The sequence below is a fragment of the Mytilus galloprovincialis genome, chromosome 11 (genome assembly GCF_965363235.1).
Source record: "Mytilus galloprovincialis chromosome 11, xbMytGall1.hap1.1, whole genome shotgun sequence".
Taxonomy (NCBI): Eukaryota; Metazoa; Mollusca; class Bivalvia; order Mytilida; family Mytilidae; genus Mytilus; species Mytilus galloprovincialis.
In genome coordinates, this window is record NC_134848.1 from 17,935,460 (window position 1) to 17,952,387 (window position 16,928).

Here is a 16,928-nt window from a genome sequence, read left to right on the forward strand (position 1 = left end):
TCTATGTTAATTAAATTTAATATTATAGGTCAAAATATATGTTAATCACCATTTTAATTGTATAAGAATGATTAACCTTTGTTTCACTTTCAATATGCACATTCTAATCCTTTAACTACTGATACACATATAATTCACGTGTTATCAATTTCAAGCTGAAGGGTTTAATTGAAGTTATCATGAATACGGAATTAATAAGGTCAAATTATTCACTTGCAGTGAATAGTTTATCATCAATGTTTCTTAGCTTATGTTGACAAAATTGAACCATACTGGCTGCTATAGTCGAATAAATATTTCACTTTTTCACTTTCATTCATTTTGAACAAAAAAATCATAAATTTTTATACATTTTGTATTGATTTTTTATATATATTTCAAAAACATTTTAAACATTTTTTAAACATTGATTGCAGTATATTATTTTAATACTAAAGATGATATATAGCAACGTGTATGGTGCCAATATATAGAACAATCCGCCAAGTGAACACGAAAGCACGGAGATATGGATCTTCATGTGTATTTTCTTTTTATTTGTTTCAATGTTGGTTTTTAGGATACGCAAAACAATGTTCTCATTTCTTTTCCTTTTCAGATTAATGAAAAATTAATTAAAAAATTAAAGTCTAAATGTGAAGAAATATCGCAAAGAATTGTTAATCACTTGAAGTCTTTAACACACAAAGATATTGAATGGGAATATGATGAGTTGCCAGACGATGAACAGGACTTTCTAGTACTAAGAAAGAAAGCAAAGGATCTTATTCTAGAGAAAGTATATCGTGAAATAAACAACTGGAGACTAAAGAATAAAGACTCAGTGGACGACGAAATAAATCAGATTCTTCGAAACGAATTCAAAATCATTGAAGAAAGCTTAAACACAATCCCTTATTTTGCCAGATCGTTAACCACATATACACCTAGCGATTCATTACTGGACAACATGTCACGTTATATCGGCATAGGTAATATTTTACCTATAGCAGCAAGTCCATTGGCATTATTTGGCGTTCCTGGAATTACACTTTCTATTGTTGTTGGAATTTCATCGTGGCTGCTGTACAGGTTTGTTTACAATAAAACAAGTTTGGAAAAGTACAGAGCGGATAAAAGTCAATGCATGGTAGAATGGACTTCAGATGTTCTTCAACATGGTATAAATGAAAAAAAAGTATATGAATTGATGCAACCGTTTGTAGATCATCATAAAAGATTCATTTCAACAATTTGTAATATTATAGTTCCACAAATATTAGAAGCGGAACAAATTTTCATTGAAGATGCAATAAATGATAGTCGTTCCGTTATTGAGCTTTCGGACAAATATGTGCCTTTAGTCCGCGATTGCCAAATACTTTTAGGGAATATTGACCTTATTTTCCTGGAGTATTTTAAAAACAGTGAGCTCGCATCATTATACATTCACAATGTCATGGTAATAAGTGCAATCTCAGCTGGTGATTCGTCTGATGTTCACATGGCGAGATGTCAGTTAGGTAATGGAAAAATTCAAGTAGCTGTTAAAACCTTTAAAATGTCGTTAAAAGAATCAGAAAATTCCAACCAGCTTTCAGAAATCTACAGTCTAAGGTAGGTATCATAGTTGACTGTCATCTATATAACAAATATAATTTGATTAGTCGCTTCAGATCAATATGATTGTATACTTTCTTTGTATAAAATAAGTGATATTACTCTGAAATTTACCGATAAAGTTCTTATCCATTCGTCTGATGTGACTGAGCTTTTAAATTTACCATTTTATTAAGGACTTACCGTTTTGAATTTTCCTGGTAATTCAGTATTTTTGTGATTTTACTTTCTACTTTTTATTTTTTAAAACACGGTCAAATAGTAGTTTCAATCATATATATTCCTGTGTGTAGATACCAAGTAATGTTTTTGACATAATATGATTTTAACAGCATTGATTGCTACTGATTCATCGGAAGATTAATTAGTATGTCTTCAACATATAACTCTTTTTGAGGTTAATGAAAAAATAAATGCCTTAATATGTAGAAGTTTAAATACATGAGTGAGATAACTCATTTTTCATATACTAATTTCAACTCATCTATTCTGAATATCCATGTTTTGTTCTTTTGTGTCAGGAAACTTCAAGTTCATCCTAACATCATCCAGCTTATTGGCTTGTCGTTCAAAAAAGACAACGAGAAGAGATTTTTACAAATAATTATGGAGCTTTGTGAAGAGAGTTTATACAGCATTGTCTACCGAAAACGTACACCAATACCATGTGGAAGCATACAACATTTGAAAGATTGCAAGGATTCTTGGAAGTTTGTCACACACATCATCGAAGGAATATGTGTTGGTTTGGATCATATACACAACAAAGGTCTTGTTCATCGCGACCTTCGAATTGAAAACATAATGGTATGTGTAATTTTTTAAAAGCAGGTGGTATCGTGTTTTTATGATATTAAAATTTGAAATCATATGATTTAAAAATTATTTAACATTCAGGAATATAACCCAATCAGGCAAATCTCTAATTTCATGTCGGGCTATGGCTATACATTTTGTTATTTTGATTTTATCTTATAAAATTGAGAATGGAAATGGGGAATGTGTCAAAGAGACAACAACCCGACCAAAATAAAAAAATACAACAGCAGAAGGTCACCAACAGGTCTTCAATGTAGCGAGAAATTCCCGCACCCGGAGGCGTCCTTCAGCTGGCCCCTAAACAAATATATACTAGTTCAGTTTAAATAACATTTAGGTGTTCAGATACTTCCTACTCGATCATAACTGAAGAGACACTGCAGGGGTGTGGAAATATTTGCTTCACTTGTTCACTTGTCCGGAAAAAAGTTACTTGCCCTGATGGTCCAAATAAATATTGAAGTATTTCATTGTAGTTAATATATGATTCTTAGCACTGTTTTGCATCACAAACAAATGAAAATACATTGTCGAAATATGCATTTGGTGCAGAAACAGTTATGTTATTACAACCACGATGGATTGTTTGTTACCCATGTAACTCAAGCCTAGCAGTCAGTATTGACATGAAAATGTAGATATTTTGCTATAAAAATTTGGAAATTCTTTTAAATTATGGAATTTATCCCCCTCGACCGAAGCTCTGATTCAATGCCCGTAGTTCTTTTATTTTCTTATTCTATTTTTATGTTCTTAGATAAGCTTTGAATTGACAAATTATGTTTTCTCGAGCAATATTTGAGAGTCATTTGTTGCGTAATGCGCTGCATGTGGTGCAGATTAAGATGGTTGCACTAATGCTATTTTTTCTACTAGGTCAATATCTCTGCTGGTTGCTGGTTAGCCCCGAATACAGTTCCACCCGCCAAGTAACCAGTACTGTGGTTCCTTCATGCAAATACCGAAAATATGTTTACTACATCCTTTACATAATTATAGATGATTATTTAAATCAAAGATAATATCTATCTCGTGCAAATCTCTTATTATATGCCCAATTTTGGCTATGCTTTATGTCCTTTTTAATTTATAAACTCTTCATTGTTATAACAAGCCTTGGGTATTCAAATATTTTCGAGTATTTGAAGATGAAGAATTGGTAGCATTCCTTGTTTGTCAAAATGCACATTTGGTATAGAAAAATTGGTTGCATAAATGTGATTTCTACTACTGGATCGATTCCTCTTCGGCTTAATCTTAAGTTTTCGTTTGTTTCACTAGCCTAGTAACAAGTACTTTAATATTTGGAGAGAATTCTGATATTGTGTTTATTAAATATGTTGTTCTCAACAGTTTGAAAATTAAAACTGATTAAGGAATATATCTCTCACACACAATACCATAAATACTGTTTGTGTGCAGTCCATGCTCTCAATGATTATAGGTTGCATTTCTGTAAATATTGACAATGCAATTTCCAACAACCGACTAGTATATATTTGTTTAGGGGCCAGCTGAAGGACGCCTCCGGGTGCGGGAATTTCTCGCTACATTGAAGACCTGTTGGTGACCTTCTGCTGTTGTTTTTTATTTGGTCGGGTTGTTGTCTCTTTGACACATTCCCCATTTCCATTCTCAATTTTATCCAATAGGAACTCCTTTTACGGCTAAAACTGTACCACTTTTATTATGAAATTTTGAAAAAAATCTTATCCTAGAACTGAAAGTTCATATGCATTACAATCACAGGTCAAAATATAGGGCTGCTCGGCATATTTTCAAAGTTTATATGCCCTGATCTTCTCAAGATTTTTAACTTACACTAATTTTCTTAACTTCCCCTTCCTCGAATGAAGGGTTATCACAGCTTTCAATATAAACAATATGCACATGTATGTTAACTAATAACATTCCCAAGTTATGTCTCTATGAGATTCAACATACAGATCAGAACTGGGAACAAATATGTAAACAAAATTAATTTTCTATAAATATCCTAGATCTCCCAAAAAGAGGCGTGGTTTGAGAAACAGCTGTCTTTGCAAAGTGCAAATTATACTTGTTGTTCTCGTTTAAGATAACGAGATCTGCATTGTATGGAATAATGTTGACCTGAAGCATCACATTTATTGTCGAAATGTTCATCTGGTGCTGAAAAAAGTTGCGCCATAATAGTTATTCTAAAGTATCTGTATTTTCATTATGTTGCTATTGTATCTATTAATTTGGTGTGTGTGTGTATTATTTTGTGTGTTTATGAATGCATCATCTAAAATTACTATCAATTTATATCAGCTGTGAACATGTACGCACACACACACAAACACACACACACACACACACAGTATTTAGATTATTGTTTAGCTGACATATACAATAATAAAACATACTCATATAGTAGAGGAAACCTAATCATAAATATGACATTGATGTTTTAATGTACCGGTGATATAACAGTGTTGAAAACATGGTAAAATGAAAGGTTAAGATCATAGTTAAAAAAGATATACAAAATGTGTCGAAGTTCCTAATTTGTAAAGGTAAACCATTATATGTCAAAGCACGGCCTTCGACAAGGAATCTTGTCTTATACCGAACAGCAACCTATTCAAGGCTTCAAAAATACTATGAATATATATTTATTTTCAGATAAATGCAAACGGACAAGTGAAACTGGTGAAATTTGGCTTAATTAAGAACGGAATTAAAGAGTCTTCGGTAGAGATAACAAGAAAAGAAGTAAACATGGCTCCAGAAATTTTATCAGGAGATCTTACCAGCAAGGAAGCAGATATCTACAGTGTCGGAATGATTATCTATGAACTATGGTATTACCGTCCTGGATTTTCACAACCATTACCACATGACGCCACTGAATACGAGTTTATCATTAACACCATCGATGAACTGAAAACCTTAGTGCTTGAAAAAGGTAGCAAAAAGAAAAGTAGACCTAATTTAAAGGAAGGATTTCGTCCACCAATAGAGCTTCAAAATATTTTAATGAAATGTTGGGATGCAAAAAAAGAAAATAGACCTGCACCGTATATATTGGTCAATTTGGTTTCAGGAATTCAGATGAATAGAACAGGAATACAAACTGAACAATAACGTCAACATTAACAAATAATGCTAAACAAAAACTGAAATCTACCAAATGATGTACAAAATTATATGCTATATTTTTTTATTCAATTGACAAAAATTATAAACTAGAAACAGTCCATTAAATAGTTAAAACTCATTCATAATAAGAAGAAGAAAAAATAGGTTGATGGAACTATTGACAATATTTTCAACAGACACACAGTATGCAAGACGTAAATTATCTTACATTTAATTTGTGAAATAGTCCGTGGACAAATTAGTGATTCTTATTTGGAAAATATCGATCTAAAATTCATTAAACATTTCGTTGAACAAGAAAAAAAATGTTTTATTTTAATGGACGTGGCTAGTTCCCCTTAATTTCGACAAATTAATTAGAACTATTACTTTAACTATTCAAGTATTCAACTTTGATTTTTCAATAATGTCTTATGAATTTTCATTTATTCATCTTTTCAATGATACATTCACTGTAAATGTTATCCTGATATATGACAAGATTCGAAATTTGAGATCATATTCAGTCGGAGTTGGCATTATACCGGCCTCCAAACTTCTCCGGGTAAAACTCATTCTGAATGAGGCCAGAGTTAGTCACCAATGTAGGTATAGTTTGTAAGAGTTAGTCACCCCTTTTTAGTGCACGTTTTTCCACTTTAAAAACATAACGCGAAGCAAAATTTACTTTACTTTAGTTTAACTTAAGAACTTGTTCTTTTCATAATATTTGAATTACTTTATTTTTTAACTACATTTCAATAGGTTTACACTCTTGGTCGGACCGACTTTTTTCAATACATGCAATCATTGAATTTGTAAATGCAATATAGTTTGATTTATTGTCTGTTGTACAGCCATAATATGATAGCAGTTGTCAAGATGGTCGAATAGGGACGAAATACTGGCCACTACACGTCTCAGAAGGTGTCGTCACCGACCCCTCTTGTTACAGTATAATAATGTATCTATAACATTACATACATTAGGGTACATACAAGTGCAACATAGAAATTATGATATTTATGCATAAGTATTGTTTGCTGATTATTATTTTTCAAAAATCGCTTTTTTATGTATGTCGTTCAAAATTCAAATCTACATATATGTGAGGTGTCAAGTAAAATTAGTTATCAGACAGAATTTGGAACATCAGACGAGTCGAACAATGTCAGCAACGGCTATTATTAACTGTGAAAGTGATAAAAGATCAAAATAAAATTGTGAAGTTTAAAAATACATTCACGTTGGCAGAGTGATGAAAAAAGACGTTTACAAAATAACGACTAGGTCCTAAAGCTTACATGTATAAAAAAAATCTAATTTAAATATATTTTGTGAATTATGTCATGGATACTGCATTGAAAATACTGATCAATATCTAATTCATTGCGTCCGTTACACGAATTAGCAAGTTACCTTTCTAGATAAATGTAGAATTTCCTTTCTCGATATCTGAATATCACTTTATAACTAGCTGCCTGAGCTAAATTTAGAAAAACGCAGTGTTAATTTGTATGGTGATGCCAATTTATACGTTTAATGAATCATAAATTAGGTTTTGTTGAAAGTTTCATAAGTTCTGTTTATAAATCTTATGTTTGTTCAACCGTAAACATATGTTACAAGAATATACATATGTAGATTTTACATATGGCATGATTTCTTTACTGTACTCAACACTTAAACTACACTTTAGAACGTGTCCATTGGTCAAAATGTTATGTTAACATGTAGTTTTAATCAGGTTTTGACAACATAAAGTCGATAGTCAATGTAGTCATTGTGCGGGTTAAGCGTGAATAAAACTACCTATTCAATTTTATTGAATCAAAATTGTATTAGGAATTAAGTTAGTTACCAACTTAGGAATCGTTAAATATTTATCAGATGGGCCGATGCAAGCACTTTTTTGTGGAAATATTTGGATGGGCAAGACCTTTTTTTAAAACTTTGAGTGAATGGGCCAGAACATATTTTATAGGAACAATTTGGCTATCAATTTTATCGGTGTGTAGGAGATTTCTTTTGCAGGCACTCAAAACATGTCTCAACAAACTGGTAGCTTGGTTCATTTCTGTCAATTTTAAGGATTTAATTAAGAAAATAAGAATTTTCTTTTCGGACAATCTTTAAATTTTTTTTACCATATACAATACCAACTTGTTTAATAGTTTGGTGAATTGCTTTTAAATTTATGGGTTAAATTTATAGGTTTTAAGAAAAAAAAGCAAACATTTTCAGTTAAGGCTAAATTCAGATAGTCAACTTTAAAAAAATTTATAACTTTTTCAGATTAACTTGGATTTTCATAAAACTCTACAGATATCTCATTTATACATTGATTTTATAGAAAGCCAGGTTGTTTGGTAGTTAGGTGTATTGCTTTTAAATTTATGGATTTAATTAATAGGTAAGTACAAAAAAGAGCAAATTTTCATTTTAGGCTAAATTCAGATAGTCACATCTAAAAGTGTTTTATAACTTTTTCAAATCAACTGAGGTTTTCATAAACTCTACAGCTTTCTCAATTATATATTGATCTTACAGAAAGCCAGTTTGTTAGGTGTATTGCTGTCATTTTTACAGATTTTATAAAGAGGTAAATAAAAGCTAAACTTTTAAGTTTAGGCCGAATCTAGATAGTCATCTTTTATTTTTTTTTTATAACTTTTTCAAATCAACAAGGATTTTGATAAAACTCTACATCTATTTCATTTATATATTGATCTTATAGAATACCAAGTTATTTGATAAGTTGGTGTGTTGTTGTCATTCTTATGGATTAAATTAAAGGTTTTAAAAAATAGCTCAAGTTTTCAGTTTAGGCTAATTCAAAATAGTCATCTTTAAATTTTTTCATAACTTTTTCAAATCAACTTGCATTTTCAGAAAACTCTACTGCTATATCATTTTTATATTGATCTTACTGAATGGAAGGCTGTTTAGTTCACATTTTTTTTAGCTGTCATTTTTATGGATTTAGTTGATAGGTTAAAAAAAAACTACACTTTTAAGTTTAGACTAAATTCAGATGGTCATCTTTAAATTTTTTATAACTTTTTCAAATCAGCTTAGATTTTCATATAACTCTACAGCTATCTCATTTATATATTGATCTTACAGAGTGACAGGTTGTTTGATAGTTTGGTGTTCAGCTGTCAAATTTAGGGAATTAATTAATAGGCGAAAAGGCTGCATCAAAGTAAAAAATATGTTTGTCTATATTTGATTCAAAATGCCATAATTTCGTTTTTGAAAAGTAAAATAGATAAAAGGGACATAGATATTTGAACTATAAACATGCTCTGTTATTTCATTTATTAGAAAAATAATTAGTAATTCAACATATGATAATATGTTCACAAGTCCAAGAGTTATTGTCCTTTAATTTAAATTATTTCCTTTATTCTAAATTAATATTGTATTTGAGGCTGCACATATAAAATCAAATCTGTACATGTATATTCATACTGGTCTTAAAAAAACAATAAAATGGATGGTTTTGATACACACGTAACTATATACATATATATGGAATTAACTAGTACATTTTAAATTGTGTATCAACACCAAAGTCTAGTCTTTGATTTCAAGACATAAAGATTAAAAAAAAATAGAAAAAGAACCTATTTTTGATTGTCTTATAGTTTTAGAGGGGCAAGGACTTTTTTTTATAGATTTTAAAAGGATGGGCATTAACTCTTGTTAATGAAACAATATTAAGAATGCACCGGCCTATCCATCTGGTAAACATTGAACGGTCACTTATATGTCGTTCATTAAATAGATGTTTTGTTATAACATTCTGTAATCTGAATAATGGTTCAATCTGAATAGCTTATCTTAGTCGATCCTTTGATTGTCAGTAATAGGATGTTTTGTTCATCTATTTGGCTTATCTATTGACTGTGAAAATAATGTTTCATAACTATTTCTTCTAAAGTGTTGCATTTTGTAGATCAAAAACATACCGTTCATTCTTTCTCGAACAAATTGTTTTTACAGTAAGTACCTGTCTAAATTATAAATTTTCAAAATCACCCCTAGAGTGACTGTGGTATAGACATATCGTTACTTAGGTCTTCTTTTGAAAGGCAGTTAATATTTTGCCAAATGTTCACGTGGTCGTCTGTTATGCTGTGAGAGATTTTCCTCCTCTCCTGTTTCTTTGACTTTTCGGATAAAGTTGATAAATATAAAAATTAATTTTCTATAACTTGTGTTCCATAAATTGTTCACTTATCTAACGATGGCTGACATATCAAATTGCCCTTCGTATATCGTATAAACCTTCAAAATATAACAACGAAGAGCAATGTGAATTACTTTTTAAAAAAAACACAATGCTTCATAGTTGTAAAATGCTTTTGTGTTTTTATAATAAAAAATTATTTTTCTGAAGTTGCTTTAATTTCTTCAGTGTACACTTGGAAATAACAATAAACAACTTAAAGTTAAGTATAACCATTTTAAGCTATAATAGAATGGAACATTATCAAAAACTTTAGAGTTGGTTGATTGAATTGAATGTTGATTCCTTAATGTCCAGTGTCAAACGGGAGCAGATAAGATAAAAAAAAATATTAAGTTACCAGGCATGAGGAAAAACCTAGAACGTATAGTACACAATAAGTAAGAATAAATCATAGATACCTGCGACGGTCTTCACATTGGTCCCCGTGTTTTTTTTTTTCTTTCTACTAAATAACTCAGTGATGCAAAAACTAAAAAGTTACAAGGCCGAATAGAGTCCGAGGATCCAAAACTTCGTACTTCGTTTTGATTTGAGCTTCAACCTGTGGAAATCAATGATACTAGCTGTATGTTTTCCTGTTTGTTTACAATGAAATCTGTTCAATCTGCTAACAAAAGAATACCGCTGTGTTTAAAAGTTTTAAAAACATTGAAAGAAGACATCCGGGTTACAAATTATAACCAGGGAAGCACAGCAAGTATTTGAAGAAAACGAAAGAACAGCAAGAACACTAAATTGCAAAAAAAACGAACACCAAAATACATAGAAGCGATCTACTTGATAGCAACTGCCATATTCCTGACTTAGTACCTGACATTTAAGAAAAAAGGTTGGTTGAACCTGGTTTTATTGCTAGGCAAAACTCCTTTTTATATGTCAATGTTAAAAATTATTGCTAAGATGACAACACTACGTGACAATATACAGCACACATACACGTAATAATTGCCTAAAGCGAATAAATTGAATCGAAAATATTAATTTATTGAGGTTGTTAATTCAAAACTGATTTCATGTTATAGATAATGCTTATTTTAAGGTTTTCTTGCCGTTTAACCCAACAAAAATAGGTATGATTGTTCGATCAGAAAAATGTTTCTGCAATGCTGGCACTCAATTTGCGTTATGGGAAAAAAAATTACAGCATGCATTTTGTATATTAAAAACCATTAAAATTAGTATTTGCCTTTTTTCAAATATTTGTAAAATATTGTATCATATCTTTCTGAAGACATGGAAATAATCCACTAGCCCGACGCCCGGGACTAGATCATTTACGCCTCGGGCAATTTAAATGTGTAATCTGATATGCCCGACGGACTAGTAACAAAAAATTCTTGCCGATTCCAAAATAGAAAGTGAAAAATCCCTTCAACACTATTCTATGTTAGCCATTTCGATTCAATTAAGTCATCCGGGATTCCAAGAATTTGAACTGGTTTGTACAGGTCCTGTTGTACATATTTTAAAAATAGAACAAATAACTCTGACATGTCTGGGTGGCCTGGTATCATGTGTTGATTGCAATCCTCGTACTTTAAATATCGATTTCTCATACCATGGCTTGGGGTATTGTACATTGCTTATTGTGCCGAGATTTTCAATTAACAGTATATTGTGATATGATCGATGTATTGATTGGTATTAACCTGTCTTGTTGCACAACTCTTGAGCACGAAACCATGCAACAAAATATTTCTTAATATTTTAGTATGGTAACCCCTGGAACTTTGTCAGTTTCAAAACGAAAAACGGTAGATGAAGGGAGTAACGAGGCTGAAAATTCATCCCCCAAAAATGCTAAATACGATAGGGAAAAGCCGTGCAAAATAAATAATAGTGTCCAGGACAGCAGTGCTGTCAAGTCTTAAGCGCGAGACTCACACATGTTCCTGCTTATTTGGTGGCATTTTCCTTTGATCTTTACAATTTGGCCAAAAAATCACGCATTCACTTCCTGAAAAGTTGGCAGAACTGGGACACAATGATTCCCCTGGCAAAGTTGGCTGTTGCTGATGAATAAAACAGACAATGATCTGTGAATATTGCCGTTAGTTGCCCCAAACACGCCAATAAAAAGTCTGCTTTGAATGTGGGAACAACTAAGTTAGGTTAAGCACCAAAAGAATAAATAACAGATCAACAAAAACTATTAAATACAGTGTATATTGTCTCCTTCAAAACAAAGGACACCCACTTTGTATTATGCAGCAAACTCTTGATTTTTAAAGCATACTAGGGCTAGCAGGTCAGTTTAGCAGTTCTTCCAACAGGGCTAGTAAAATCCTGCTGCCAACAAGTCCTGGGCTAGTTAGCTTTGACAAAAAAATTTAACCCCTGTATATTCTGTTCAGGGAGTTTATGAGTACGTACGTCTAACAGCTCAGTTATGAAATAAAATATAGCAGATTGCATTCAAACCTTGCTAATCATAAATCAACCAAACACAATTATCAATATAAAAATACCGTGTGTTTTCACAAATTGTCGATAAGTTCATTTGAAATATATTGTCTTTTAAAAGAAAAACCTTGTATAGTAAGGAATATAATAAACGCAGACCATGGTATAGCATATTAGCTTTATTACCAAACATTATCACCGGTCGAACAATCTTGAATTAACCCTTTATAAATTGTATGTGTCTAAAGCTCTTTCCTTGATTTGTCTTCAGCTAGAACGTTTAGCGTTTAAAAAAGAACAACCAACAAGTGTCAGTACCGAATCACTTAAAGAGGGACGAAAGATACCAGAGGGACAGTCAAACTCATAGATGAAAAATAACTTGACAACGCCATGGCTAAAAATAAAAAGACAAACAAAAAATAATACAGAAGACACAAATAGAAAACTAAAGACTAAGCAACACGAACCCAACCAAAAACTAGGAATGATCTCAGGTGCTCCGGTAGAGTAAACAGATCCTGCTCCACATGAAACATACATGAGAGAGTGACTATATGAAAAAGTGCTTTGTTTAAATTGTAACAGGTGTTTTAAAGGCTCTGATCGGTCATATGACATGCATGAATAGAACAAACTAAACTTGCTGTCTCAATTTAAACTAACGAAAAAGAAAATGTTAATCAAGTCCACGATTGAATATTAAAATGAGAAAATTTGATGTGACTGCAATGAGACAACTCCCCAGAAGAGTCCAAATGACATTTCTGTTGATGATATTCTGATTCAGTTGAACTTTTTGACTTTCCAACTCTTTACACTCCACTTCGAAGGATTTTTATCAATTGAAAATGAAGTCCGACTCAGTTCTTAGGATTTTCCGCTGTTTTGAAGACCCATTGGTTGCCTGGGCAGAATTTTGTTCTTTGGTCGAATTTTTGTCACTTTGGCAGATTCCTCTTTTTAATTCTCTTCCTGTAAAACTGTTTAGTCGTTTAAAAAATCTTATTGCAAACATATTTGCTGCAACTAACAGAAAACTTCCTTCTTTAATGATAATGGTTAATATGTTAGATATACTAACTTAAGGTGAGATGATATCAACAAAACTGTAAATATTCCCTTCGACAACATACATGTATATCTTAATCGTAATCTTGATGATATTTTTTTGTTAAATATTCAAGAATTTTCTTATATACTTTCGTCAACTATACAAAGGAACTTACTTTAAATAAATCAAGGTTAAACGGTAATAACGTTTCTTTCCTGTCTAACAGCTCAGTTATGAAATAAAATATAGCAGATTGCATTCAAACCTTGCTAATCATAAATCAACCAAACACAATTATCAATATAAAAATACCGTGTGTTTTCACAAATTGTCGATAAGTTCATTTGAAATATATTGTCTTTTAAAAGAAAAACCTTGTATAGTAAGGAATATAATAAACGCAGACCATGGTATAGCATATTAGCTTTATTACCAAACATTATCACCGGTCGAACAATCTTGAATTAACCCTTTATAAATTGTATGTGTCTAAAGCTCTTTCCTTGATTTGTCTTCAGCTAGAACGTTTAGCGTTTAAAAAAGAACAACCAACAAGTGTCAGTACCGAATCACTTAAAGAGGGACGAAAGATACCAGAGGGACAGTCAAACTCATAGATGAAAAATAACTTGACAACGCCATGGCTAAAAATAAAAAGACAAACAAAAAATAATACAGAAGACACAAATAGAAAACTAAAGACTAAGCAACACGAACCCAACCAAAAACTAGGAATGATCTCAGGTGCTCCGGTAGAGTAAACAGATCCTGCTCCACATGAAACATACATGAGAGAGTGACTATATGAAAAAGTGCTTTGTTTAAATTGTAACAGGTGTTTTAAAGGCTCTGATCGGTCATATGACATGCATGAATAGAACAAACTAAACTTGCTGTCTCAATTTAAACTAACGAAAAAGAAAATGTTAATCAAGTCCACGATTGAATATTAAAATGAGAAAATTTGATGTGACTGCAATGAGACAACTCCCCAGAAGAGTCCAAATGACATTTCTGTTGATGATATTCTGATTCAGTTGAACTTTTTGACTTTCCAACTCTTTACACTCCACTTCGAAGGATTTTTATCAATTGAAAATGAAGTCCGACTCAGTTCTTAGGATTTTCCGCTGTTTTGAAGACCCATTGGTTGCCTGGGCAGAATTTTGTTCTTTGGTCGAATTTTTGTCACTTTGGCAGATTCCTCTTTTTAATTCTCTTCCTGTAAAACTGTTTAGTCGTTTAAAAAATCTTATTGCAAACATATTTGCTGCAACTCACAGAAAACTTCCTTCTTTAATGATAATGGTTAATATGTTAGATATACTAACTTAAGGTGAGATGATATCAACAAAACTGTAAATATTCCCTTCGACAACATACATGTATATCTTAATCGTAATCTTGATGATATTTTTTTGTTAAATATTCAAGAATTTTCTTATATACTTTCGTCAACTATACAAAGGAACTTACTTTAAATAAATCAAGGTTAAACGGTAATAACGTTTCTTTCCTAGAAAAAGATCTTTCAGTTGTACAAGGAGAACTCTCAACAGAAATTTATGAGCATTTCACTTCTCTTTTTCTTTGCTTTTATGTAATAAAAAAATGTTACTACACCACTGTATAAACACTTGAGAGAATGACGTAATTTTGGTTAGGAGGACGGTGAAAAATATATAACAATGGTAAATTATTTTCTTAAGATGTCCTGTGTCAGGAATATGGCATTGTTATCAAATAGTCCGTTCTCTATACATTGGTGTTTGTTTTTGATGCGCTTCAGTGATTCTGTTGTTCCGTCGGTTTCCTCGGTTTTAGTTTGTAGCTCAGATTTGTTTCTCTCAATCAATTGATGACTTTTGAACAACAATATACAACTGTTGCTTTTATTTGATTGTCGGTTTTGTTTTGAGTGAGCCGTAAAACGTATTCCTCTGCTTGAACGATATTTCTCCATGAAGTTTTAAGTTAAGACGTGCGTTTTGTATTAATTCTTCAGATAATTCCTCGTATGTGCCACTCTGATTATATTTTTGGTAAATAGTTAAATCATAGGCTTAGTAGTAAAACTATGTATGAACCTGTCGTTTGATGATGTGGTTCATACGTGTTTCCCGTTTCTCTTTTTTTATTAATGTTAGACCGTTGGTTTTCCTGTTTGACTGGTTTTACACTAGTAATTTGTTGGATCCTTTATAGCTTACTGTTCGGTGTGACCAAAGGCTCCGTGTTGAAGCTTTTACAAATTTTGACTTGGGAGGAAAGTTGTCTCATTGACACTCATACCACATTATGCTATATCTATATTATATACACTACTTTTTTATAATAACTTTGGACTTAATAACAATATCGCACTAGAAATCGTATAATCATTAAATTAATTATTTAAATATGGAATGTGATGTCAAATTATAATGATTGTTGACCGTACTTGAAAACTATCGATGTTTTACAAGTTCGTGTTTAATTTGGAAAGCAATTGAAATATATTTTAAAAATGATTTTATTACTTTAATCTAGATTAACAAGTTACTATATGGATCATAGATATGTCTTTGGCGCTGATATTTTTTGCAATATTTGAACACGTTCTACATGAATTCTTAGTTATAGCTGAACATTTTCCTTTAACGTTTACTTTTTCTTTTTGAAAGGGTCATAATATTAAAACAAAACAAGCCTTATACATTTGTATAATGATTGCATAGTGAATGAGTATAATTTAATACGAATACTCAGTATGTTTTATTGTAACAATTTATATGGTAATTCCTTTTACAGGTATATACAGTTATAACAATTCACTGCTTATTTTAATGTCATTTTCTGCCTGCGAAACATTTTTTGATAAGTAATTCAATTCTATAAGTTAACTCGGTTGTTAATTTAACATGTTAACATGTGCGCAATTTAACCGTTTTAAAAGATGTTTGTTAGGTTAGCATTGGGATTCTATTAGAAAGATTGTGAATATACCACGTCAGGCTGTATGAGTAATGTGTTGTTAATTGTTTGTCTATGTGCACTGATTGGAGGGATCTGTTGGATTTTTAATATACATATACTTTCAAATATGTATACCAAAGGTTTTTAGCAAGTTTGTCTCCGAGCCGACGACCATCTGAAGTATTATACAATAGTAGTTAGTGTATGTAATGAAACTTCATATAGTAATTGCTTTAATCACTGTACATGTAGCTTAGTCAACATGTTTGTGTTGGAATGAACTACAAATATATTATTGATATGGTCATAATTACAAATCATCGGTTTATAAAACTTTGTATTTTGAATCTACCTCAGGAAAAGATAACTCTAGCTGTATTTGGCAAGAATTTTGGAATTTTTTGTTCTCAATGCTCTTCAACTTCGAACTTTATTGTGGCCTTTTTAAACTTTTTTTTATTCAAGCGTCACTGCTGAGTCTTTTGTAGAAGAAACGCGTGTCTTGTGGAAATAAAAGATTTCAATCCTGGTATCAATGATGAGTTTATTTATTTATTAATCCCCAAAAAAGTTCCGTTGCTGGTTCCTTACCGTCTACGTTTTGTAAGCAGATGGAAACATGGCGGGAAATATTTGTTTTCCACAAATTTATTGAAAATTATTTTCAATTTCATAGGAAATGCAAATTTCGAACAATTTAGCAAATCTTATCTAAACGTTGTTGATTAACATCGT

At 31.4% G+C, this 16,928-nt stretch overlaps 1 long non-coding RNA gene across 1 annotated transcript; it reads left to right on the forward strand.

Annotated features, from left to right (window-relative positions):
• Positions 1 to 1,371: 1,371 nt before the first annotated feature.
• Positions 1,372 to 7,059, forward strand: LOC143051781 (uncharacterized). Its single transcript, XR_012970903.1, has 3 exons — positions 1,372 to 1,596; positions 2,121 to 2,406; positions 5,068 to 7,059. It is a non-coding gene; the product is annotated as an uncharacterized LOC143051781 (long non-coding RNA).
• The last annotated feature ends 9,869 nt before the right edge of the window (positions 7,060 to 16,928 follow it).